We start from the raw sequence: 11,365 nt of genomic DNA on the forward strand, positions 1-11,365 counted from the left end.
AGGTAGGGATCCTGAGCGACTGCCCAGTTCACCCAGCCCTACAGCCAGCCCCCCACCCCCAATTAAATGAAGAGTAATTGCAGCCTTCTCTTCTCTGGATTTCTGTCTGGCTTTTGGAGTTCTATCAGGTCTTCTTTCTAAAGGAGAACTCAAGCATTACGAATCCACCATGGTACAAAAACTGGAAATAAGAGATGGGATGCAGTTTGGCTTTCAGATCTTTCACTTCACACAGTCTTTCCTCCCAGTCCACATGACTGAGGTACACACAAGTGGAGACAGGGTTGAGCTCCGGTCATGGCAGCCACAGAGGCCAGATGCTGGTCAGGGCATGACCTTACCTCTTGCCTGTGGGCTTCTCAGAGGAATCTGGTGGGCCACTGTGGAAACCAGGTTGCTGGACTAGACGGGCCTTGGGCCTGATCCAGCAGAGTAGTTCTGATCAGGCCCTGCGGCCGCCACATACATTGCCACCATTAAAATTGCTGGAAGGGCCCCCGCACTGGCTGATTGGCTCCAGGCCCTGCAGCACACCAGGACTCTTTAAAGATTGCCCTGCATGGTGACGCTGCCCACCCCCCCCCCACACACCTCCAAGGCAATTGGACATGCTCCTATGCAGGACTGACTCAAGATTATTGGGGTGGGGGGGGCAGTGTGTGATTGAGGCACTCCTGCAAATGGGAGAACACCACTCTACCACCAGAATCCTGGAACAATTGTGTGGACATTGAGAGTTTTCTTGCAGTGTTTTACCCGCGCATACATCCATGATCTAGAGGGAGATGAACTGAAAGCTGAATTCCAGAAGAAAGCTGGAATTCCTATTAAACATTCTAGGGATGTGCAAAAAATTTTGGGCACAGATCGATCTGTGCCCGAAATGAGCAATTTTGGGTGATTCGGGGCTGAACCGAATCACCCCTGATGTCCCCTGATATTTTTCGGGGCTGAGCCGAATCACCCGAATTTCGGGGCTGAAAAATTCGGGTGATTCGGCTCATGGCTGATTTTGGGAGATTTTTTGAAGTTTTAGTGACTTTGGGGCAGTTTGGGGGCATAGAATGGGATCTGGGGAAAAAGAGTGGGGTGGGGTGGTAGTGCCTAATGGGTGCAGGCTACCACCCCAATTTCATGGGGATTGGGCAAAGGGGTGATATTTTGGGAATTTTTGAAGTTTTTGTGTCTTTGGGGCAGTTTGGGGGTAGAAAGTGCAACTGCCCCAAAAGAGTGGGGTGGAGTGGTAGTGCCTAATGGGTGGCAGCTAACACCCCAATTTCAGGGGGATTGGGCAGAGGGCTGATTTTTTGGGAATTTTTGAAGTTTTGGTGTCTTTGGGGCAGATTGGGGGCAGAAAGTGGATCTGCCCGAAAAGAGTGGGGTGGGCTGGTAGATAGTGCCTAATGGGTGGAGGCTACCACCCATCCACAATTTCAGAGTGATTGGCCAGAGGGCTGGATTTTGTTGATTTTCTGAGGTTTTTCTTCATAAAGTGCTTTGTGGTAGATTCATTCATTCATCATATTCATAGTAAATGCGAGTGTGAAAAAGTGAAAGTGGGGTCATGAGAGTTCTTTAATTGAAAAAAATCTCATTTGCTATCATTGAATGAGAATTCACACCTCAGAAAATAAGGGAATAACATCCCTTCAGAAAAACTTCTGAAATCCAAATTGCACACCCCTAAAACATTTCTCTAATTAGATCAAAATTCAGCCAGGGAGAGGACAGAGCAAACTAGAAAAGGAGCCAATTAATGGAATGGGGGAATCTACTCATTCCTAGTTTAAAGGGACCATTTCCCCCAACATTATGTCTTGTTTCCAACTGGCCGGGCAGCAGAGCTGGCCTTATGAATTCGACAAATATTTATATACTAATACAATGAATATAGATGCCACTTTTCAACAAAAGTTCCCAAAGCGGTTTACATAGATATAAATAAAATGGCACCCTGTCTCCCAAAGGGCTCACTATCTAAAAAAGAAACATAAGATAGGCACTAGCAACAACCACTGCCACTGGAGGGATGCTGTGCTGGGGATGGATAGGGCCAGTTGCTCTCCCCCTGCTCAATAAAGAGAATCAGCTCTTTTAAAGGTGCCTGTTTGCTCAATTAGCAGGGAACTTGTGGTAGCAAGCATAAATTGTTAAGCAGGATCCACCCTAGTTTGCCTTTCAATGGCAGACTACATGTCTGCACACTGTAAGATATTCCCCTGAGGGCTTGGGGCTGCTTTGGGAAGAGCACCTACTTGCATACAGAAGTTTCCTTGGCATCTCCAAGATAAGAGCTGAGAGAGACTCCTGCCTGCAACCTTGGAGAAACTGCTGGCAATCTGTGTAGACCAGGGATTCTCAGCGTTGGGTCTCCAGATGTTATTGGACTTCAACTCCCATAATCCCCAACCAAAGATCACTGGGGCTGGGGATTATGTGAGTTGAGGTCCAATACCATCTGGGAACCAGACGCTGAGAATCCCTGGCGTAGACAGTACTGAGCTAGTTGGACCAAGGATCTGACTCTCTAGCAGAGGGATTCTCAATGTTGGGTTCCCAGATGGTATTGGACCTCAGCTCCCATAATCCCCAGCCCCAGTGGTCTTTGGTTGGGGATTATGGGAGCTGAAGTCCAGTATCACCTGGAGACCCAACGTTGAGAATGTCTGCTCTAGAAGGCCACTTCCTATGTCCCCCGGCTGCAGCACTAGCTCACTTATGTGCTCACACACTCTCTACCAAGCACCAGGCTTGTCTGAGTCATCCTGAAATGGAGGCGAGACAAAATGGAGACAAAAGAGTGGGAGACACAAAATGGAGGAGCGGGGGAGGGAGCGGGCAAGCGGGTGCTGGAGCAGTGGCTTGTGGACAGACAGCAAAGCTGGACGCATGCTGTATGGCACAGTGAGCAGCGGTGTGGCTGGGTCAGAGGGCTCAGCAGGGCCTGGAAGGTGAGGCCGTATTTCCCACAGGTTGGTCTACTGGATGGCTCGGCGGTGATGCAGCTGGTAGAGTTCTGGCTGGTGTAGCAGACAGGGTCAAAGCAAGCTGGATTCATGAACTCTTTATTGAGTGAATGCATATAGTCCACAGGTGAACTTTACAGAAAACCCAACCGCAAAAGAGGACTCTAAACTAATACAGATACCTTCCTCTCTTCACAGCAATATGTCCAAGAGAAGGAACCAAACTGAGAATGTTGAAAGCCACAGGGAAGTGAAAATTTGGGTAATTTGAAACAAGTGAAGAGCAGCAGGAGTCTCTTGCAGTCTCCGGTGAGATGTGGGCCGTGGATTCCGCCATCCACGGCCAGAACGTTTTCCAGCGGGAAGAAGGGAGCCTTCTCTTATCAAGGTGAGCCAGTGTCTGTATGTTTTTTACAACCAAGTTTACAGTAACACACTAAGTATGCTAGTGCTTCATTCTTCACTCTCTGCTATGAACTAAACTCAAACCAAGAAGCACATATAAATCAACCCAATGGATCATAGAGAGAGAGGCACGATCCAAAGTCCTGGGGCTTGTGTTGCTGTCCTTTCACAGGATCTTTTCCTATTCCAACTGCTCAGCTTAGCAGGACCCTGGAGTTTGTGAGAGCCAAGACAGAGCAAGGATTCCCTGCTGCAGCAAGAGGTCAGCCTAACAGTACTTCCCAACTAACGACTCCCTTGTAGCAGGGAAGCAGCAATTTTTGACACCCTCCTCTTATCCAGGAAGCCCTCTGTGAAACCTGAAAACATGCCTCCAAGAGACACACAACCCTCAGGGACATATTTTTGGGTAGCTCAGAGGGCTTCCTGGAGGAGAGAAGAAATTGCCACTCCCCTGCTGCACTGGTGCAGTTTGTCTAGAGGTGCTGTTAGGCTGCTTTCTCATATTTAATCCTTGACGGTGGCTGACGTGACCCAGAAGCCCTATGGAGATGATATGGCATGGCTTGCTTCTCCATTGTGAAGATCAGGCAATTCTAGATGTGTTACCATATTTCTTCCCGTTGTCACAAACAAGGGAATGTGCAGTAACGTTTCTGGTGCTACAGTCCAGTCTCTACAGCTGTGCTGCATGTCCTACTATCTACATAGGGCCAACGGATCATTATCAGCCAGCACACTCACCATATAAGCTGCCTTCAGACGTAACGCAGAACTGTGGGTCCAATGTGCCCCCCGTCCCCCCGCTCTCCCATCTGAATCTGAACATTCAGGACAGTGGTCTCTCCGCAGTCAGTGAGACTGAAGAGAGGCAGGTGTGAGTTGACTGTGCAGGCTTCCTTCTTTACTGAAAGACAGCCTGCACAGCCAATCATGGCTGGAGTTGAAGGAGGAGCTTCCTCCCTCAACTCTGGTTCCAGGCTCAGTAGCCTGTGGTTCCAAATTCAGATGTACCACAAGCTGCCAGGAACCTCGGGTTGCAGTGACAAAACTCACCACAACTCAAGATTGCAGGTCCTTTTCTGAACCCTCAATTTTGTTGCTGCAACCAACTCCAGCCCCACACATTCGGATGTTACGTCCGCAGAACCATAGGCCTATTCAACTGCTGTTTTGCATTACATGTGAATGTGGCCATAATGAGTCACCAAATTCTTCTTAGCATGCTCAGGTAGGGATCCTGAGCGACTGCCCAGTTCACCCAGCCCTACAGCCAGCCCCCCACCCCCAATTAAATGAAGAGTAATTGCAGCCTTCTCTTCTCTGGATTTCTGTCTGGCTTTTGGAGTTCTATCAGGTCTTCTTTCTAAAGGAGAACTCAAGCATTACGAATCCACCATGGTACAAAAACTGGAAATAAGAGATGGGATGCAGTTTGGCTTTCAGATCTTTCACTTCACACAGTCTTTCCTCCCAGTCCAGATGGCTGAGGTACACACAGGTGGAGACAGGGTTGTCCTCCGGTCATGGCAGCCTCAGAGGCCAGATGCTGGTCAGGGCATAACCTTACCTCTTGCCTGTGGGCTTCTCAGAGGAATCTGGTGGACCACTGTGGAAACCAGGTTGCTGGACTAGACGGGCCTTGGGCCTGATCCAGCAGAGTAGTTCTGATCAGGCCCTGCGGCCGCCACATACATTGCCACCATTAAAATTGCTGGAAGGGCCCCCGCACTGGCTGATTGGCTCCAGGCCCTGCAGCACACCAGGACTCTTTAAAGATTGCCCTGCATGGTGACGCTGCCCCCCCTCCGCCCCAAGGCAATTGGACATGCTCCTATGCAGGACTGACTCAAGATTATGGGGGGGGGGCAGTGTATGATTGAGGCACTGCTGCAAATGGGAGACCACTCTACCACCAGAATCCTGGAACAATTGTGTGGACATTGAGAGTTTTCTTGCAGTGTTTTACCCGCACATACATCCATGACCTAGAGGGTGATGAACTGAAAGCTGAATTCCAGAAGAAACATTCCTCTAATTAGATCAAAATTCAGGCAGGGAGAGGACAGAGCAAACTAGAAAAGGAGCCAATTAATGGGGCGGGGGAATCTACTCATTCCTAGTTTAAAGGGACCATTTCCCCCAACATTATGTCTTGTTTCCACCTGGCCAGGCAACAGAGCTGGCCTTACGAATATGACAAATATTTATATATACTAACACAATGAATATTTATATAGCACTTTTCAACAAAAGTCCCCAAAGTGGTTTGCATAGATATAAATAAAATGGCACCTTGTCCCCCAAAGGGCTCACAATATAAAAAAGAAACATAAGATTGACACCAGCAGTTGCCACTGGAGGGATGGTGTGCTGGAGATGGATAGGGCCAGTTGCTCTCCCCCTGCTAAATAAAGAGAATCAGCTCTTTTAAATGGTGCCTCTTTGCTCAGTTAGCAGGGAGCAAGTGGTAGCAAGCAGAAATTGTTAAGCAGGATCCACCCTAGTTTGCCTTTCAATGGCAGACTACATGTGTGCACACTGTAAGATATTCCCCTGAGGGCTTGGGGCTGCTTTGGGAAGAGCACCTATTTGCATACAGAAGTTTCCTTGGCATCTCCAAGATAGGGGTGAGAGAGACTCCTGTATGCAACCTTGGAGAAGCTGTTGGCAGTGTGTGTAGACCAGGGATTCTCAATGTTGGGTCCCCAGGTGGTATTGTACTTCAGTTCCCATAATCCCGAGCCCCAGCGGTCTTTGGTTGAGGATTATAGGAGTTGAAGTCCAATAACATCTGGAGACCCAACGTTGAGAATGTCTGCTCTAGAAGGCAACTTCTTATGTCCCCCGGCTGCAGCACTAGCTCACTTATGTGCTCACACACTCTCTACCAAGCACCAGGCTTGTCTGAATCATCCTGAAATGGAGGAGAGACAAAATGGAGACAAAAGAGCGGGAGACACAAAATGGAGGAGCGGGGGAGGGAGCGGGCAAGCGGGTGCTGGAGCAGTGGCTTGTGGATGGACAGCAAAGCTGGATGCATGCTGTATGGCACAGTGAGCAGCGGTGTGGCTGGGTCAGAGGGCTCAGCAGGGTCTGGAAGGTGAGGCCGTATTTCCCACAGGTTGGTCTACTGGATGGCTCGGCGGTGATGCAGCTGGTAGAGTTCTGGCTGGTGTAGCAGACAGGGTCAAAGCAAGCTGGATTCATGAACTCTTTATTGAGTGAATGCATATAGTCCACAGGTGAACTTTACAGAAAACCCAACCGCAAAAGAGGACTCTAAACTAATACAGATACCTTCCTCTCTTCACAGCAATATGTCCAAGGGAAGGAACCAAACTGAGAATGTTGAAAGCCACAGGGAAGTGAAAATTTGGGTAATTTGAAACAAGTGAAGAGCAGCAGGAGTCTCTTGCTGTCGCCGGTGAGATGTGGGCCGTGGATTCCGCCATCCACGGCCAGAACGTTTTCCAGTGGGAAGAAGGGAGCCTTCTCTTCTCAAGGTGAGCCAGTGTCTGTATGTTTTTTACAACCAAGTTCACAGTAACATAATGGGGCTATTCTCACGAGGAACAAAAATCGGGCTAGGAGAGCCTAGCCCGATTTCTGTGGTTCGTGAGAACCACCGGGCTCACAGCTGAGCCCGGTGGTTCTGGAGCAGCTAACCAGCTCCTGTAGCCCACCCCTTAGCCCGGGTTTGCGGAGCGAGCACTCCACAAACCCAGGCTATCTGCTCATGAGTAGCCGCTCAGGGCTCCCTCCCCGCTTGTGAGTGGCGAGAGCGGGCTCAGCCCGATCTTCCTGCTCACTTCCCCAAACCGGGTCTCATGGATCGTGAGACCCAGTCCAATAAGTATGCTAGTGCTTCATTCTTCACTCTCTGCTATGAACTAAACACAAACCAAGAAGCACATATAATTCAACTCAATGGGTCGTATAGAGAGAGGCATGACCCAAAGTCCTGGGGCTTGTGTTGCTGTCCTTTCACAGGATCTTTTCCTATTCCAACTGCTCACCTTAGCAGGACCCTGGAGTTTGAGAGAGCCAAGACATCCTGAAACTATTCCTCCTGCTGCCTATGTTGCCAAAGCAGGCCAATGCCCTGCTTGACTCAGTTTCCTCCAAACCAAATGGATCATGGCAAAGTGTACAAAAGTCTCTCTAGACTGTAACATGACTAACTCTTGCTTAGTTCTAGGCAGCCACAGTTTGGCCCGTTGGATGGGGGAAACCTGGTGGGTTAAGCACTGGGTCTCCCCACACCGGGCCATGAAAGCCCAGATCCAAAAGGTAAAAAGGAATCTCATGTCCCACTCCACCATGCTGGGGATCCATTAGCAAAAATTAAAAGCCATCAACACTGCTACAAGAGTAGGGCCCAGGGCAGGTAAAGCCAATCCACCATGTTCAGGTTTTTTGAAATGCAATCACCCAAAGAAGGGGGGGAAACATTCATCCCTCCACAAAAAAAATATAAGAACTTGTTCTTATTGTTTAATCGCTTTCTGTGTGCATTTTAACCAAAACACTTTCCTATGAAGGCACAGCTACCACTTGGGCCAGATATGGATTCTCTCCTCTACTTTTGTAAACCAAAGATTTCAATTGTAAGCCAAATCAGGATCGCTTAAAGCAAAAAACTAAAAAGCCCACCCCCCAAAATGTTGACTCTTTCAAGCTCCAGTGCCTTGAGCAACTTCCCCTAAAGTTTCGGGTCTTGAGTTACAAAGGAGTCAGCATTAATTTCCCTCTTAGAAACATCCAATTTGACCACTATACTTTTGTCAATATTCAGTTTTGATCCAGAGATAGCCCCAAACTTGTCAAACAAGTGTAAAATACTTTGTAGTTAATCTACTTTTGATACAAAACATTTACATTGTCAGCATATGCCAATAGTTTCATGCCTGGGATAACAGAGAGAGGCTTCGGAGGATCCAAACCACCTCCTAGTTCTGCTCTTTCACGCCAATTGGCAGAGATGTCTGCCTTACACATACGATGCCAAGCTTGCACCATCGCCAAATCGGTAAGCCAGTGGTTCTTAACGTGGGCTCCACTAGAAGTTGCTGAACCACAACAGCCAATCAACTGTGGTGGGGGATGCTGGGAGTTGTAGTTCATCAACATCTGGTGGGCCCCACATTAAGAATCATTGTGATAAGTTCAGAATCAGGACCTCTTGTCTTGAATCACCAGACAGGTTTTGCACACCCTCCTTCCCAGACGTTTCTGCTTCTAGTTTATCTGGGCCAGGGGTTCCCAACCTGAGGCCCTCCAGATGTTGCTGAACTACAATTCCCATCATCAATTGTGGCTAGGGTGATGGGAGTTGTAGTTCAGCAACATCTGGAGGGCCACAGGTTGGGAACCCCTGGCCTAGATGTTCAGCCTGAAGAGTTTTTCAGTGCTCTTCTGAATCCCTCTTAATCAGCACTTAGGGATTATACTCCAAATTCAAATTTTGTTCCTTATAAATTTCCACAGTATGGCAGATATCTTAACAGTGTTATCTGTCTAATTATCAATTCTGCTTAATACTGAGCTTCTGGTCAAAGATCAGCCTGCTCTGGATTTAAACACTGTAGAAAAAAATTCTTCTTCCAGAGACACCTGACAGGCTTTAAGAGTATCATGGAAGACCTGGAGATCAAGCTCAAGTTCACCCTCTCGGTGTTCTGCCCAATTCAACTTTGGACTGCTTCCTGAATATCCAATTCAGTTTCTTCCACCTCAGAGTTTCTCTTTTTCTCCTCTGGATTTGGTCATGCCCTACGCTTAATCTCTTCACCCTCATGGTCTCTTAGTTTACCACCTTCTTTCACACTCTTTGTTCCTTTGGCTCCGACAGGCCGTTATCTTCCTCTGATTGTACTTCTTCCCTCCATCAATTTGATCATCCAAAAAGGTGAGCTTGTTAGCATGTGTTGGGGCTTGTACAAGTGACACCTGTTTCAGCTTTACTGTTTTATGTTATTTTCTCTTTGGCACGGTTGACATCCCTCTGCCCTGTTTTTGTCATTTTCTGCATTTTCTATGTGGCTTCCGTCTCTAAAAGTCAAACACCATTCACTTCCTTGGAGTCACCAGGTACAATGTGATTTGTCCTTTTCATGCACGCCTTAACCCTTTTTTCAGTTCTGTTTTCCCAGCTTGACTCTCTGCATGATTTCAGACATGCGGCGTACATTGGTCCGGTTGTAGTAGGCCTCGGGACACCATGTGTAGGTGTGCCCTGGACTTAAACAGAAGTTGCATTCAATATTTCTCCTACACGAAGGTGTGTTATGGCCCATCTCGCCACATTTCGCACATAAGGCGGAGATGCAAAGCTTACGGAAGTGATCATACCCCCCACATTGATAACAGGCGGGGGGTTGACCAGAGTATGTGGTAATGACTCGGTCAGCTCCTATGAAAAAATACTTCGGCAGATGTCTCACACAGCCAGTCTCTGGGTCGTTACGGAGTGAGATGACGGAACGGTACTCACCTGTCCAGCAGCCGTAACTGTCCTTTACCTTGTGTGGTCCCATCAAGAGGTCAGCGTGGCGCTTGATCCAGATGGCGATGTCTTCCGCAGGAATCGCCGTCGTTCTCAAGGCGACAGTCATTACTTTCATGTCTCCTCTGAAGAGGGGTACAACCTCAAATCCATGCAATAGGTCTGGATGGAAACAATCCACCCGCTTACAAGCCGCCCAAAATCTTTCATAAATAGGTTGCGATTCCAAGCAAACGTCTATCTGTTTGGAACCCGGCTCTTGTATAATGTCGGTAATGGTATCCATTGGGAATTCCATCTTTTCTGTTATGAAGTGTTTCAATAAGTAGTCTCTCGTACCCTTGAGGTTGTCATCACCCACATAGCGGAAACGAATCACAAAAGGTTGTCTTGGGCTGTGGTCATCTGGGACAGTGTTTATGAATGCTTGCCAGTAATCATCATCTGTGATGCAGTTCAGGTCCTTGTAAGACATGGAAGCCGTTCCTCCTCTGGAAGCTGCTGCAGTCAAGAAACCTGTGCTTGGCTTATCTTTGATGGCTGGTGCAGAACCTTTGGCAAAATTCAAAACCTGTTGCTTAGGTTCCAATACAGGTAGAGTTGCAGGCAACTCTCGTTGTTTATTTGGTTTCCCAGATGTTGTTGGTTTTTTAAAATGACGTTTACTGACAGCACCAGGTGCTGACATTTTAGATGGGAGTTGCTTTGGTTGTGCTTCTTGTTCTTCATAACTGCTTGAAATGTCAGATGTGTCAGTTGAAGTCTTTTGTTGCCCCAGAGATATCAACCCCACAGGTGGCAGCTTAGTAAAAAGAGCTTCATGGATTTGAGGAACTTCAGGTGTTTGAACGATTCCCAGTGCACTTGGAGTCAGAGATACTCCAGGAGTTGCAGGTGTTGCAGCTGTGCCCGTCTTCTCTTCTAAAGATGGCCTTTTCATCCTTGAATCAGGTTCCTCCTCCCCAGAAGCATTTGGTAGTGATACAAGACCCTTCTTTGGCTTAGTAGCCCCATGAAGGTCTTGCCTGGAACTTGATCTGGAACATTTTGCAAAGTTGGAATCCCAGTATTTTCACTGGATTATTGTTTTTGTTCAGAGGAGATTTTTCCAGCTGACAAAGCAGAAGTGGTTTGCCCCGTTGGTTCTGCCTCTGGAGATGGGTGGAGTCGTTTTTGTAGTCAGTTTATCCCCTGGATAGCTTCCCTGCCAAGTTCTGAGCACTTGCTGAGGGAACCTAAGGAAAAGCAGGTTGGAACGGGGCTTGGGCAGCAGCTGGGCTGAGGCAGGCTGGTTCAAGGCTAACCGTTACCAGGGAAGCTGGGCTGAGCTCTGCAAGGCTCTGGGTCTCCAGGAAGAGCTTGAGCAGGAAACTCAGCTAAGGGAGCTGTCGCAGCAGCAACTGAAGAGCTGGCCCTGCAGGGTTTAAGTAGGAACCAGGAGGTCTCCACCCACCTTCTGGCCTCCTCAGCCTCCTCTGATGCAGCT

The sequence above is a fragment of the Hemicordylus capensis genome, chromosome 2 (genome assembly GCF_027244095.1).
Source record: "Hemicordylus capensis ecotype Gifberg chromosome 2, rHemCap1.1.pri, whole genome shotgun sequence".
Taxonomy (NCBI): Eukaryota; Metazoa; Chordata; class Lepidosauria; order Squamata; family Cordylidae; genus Hemicordylus; species Hemicordylus capensis.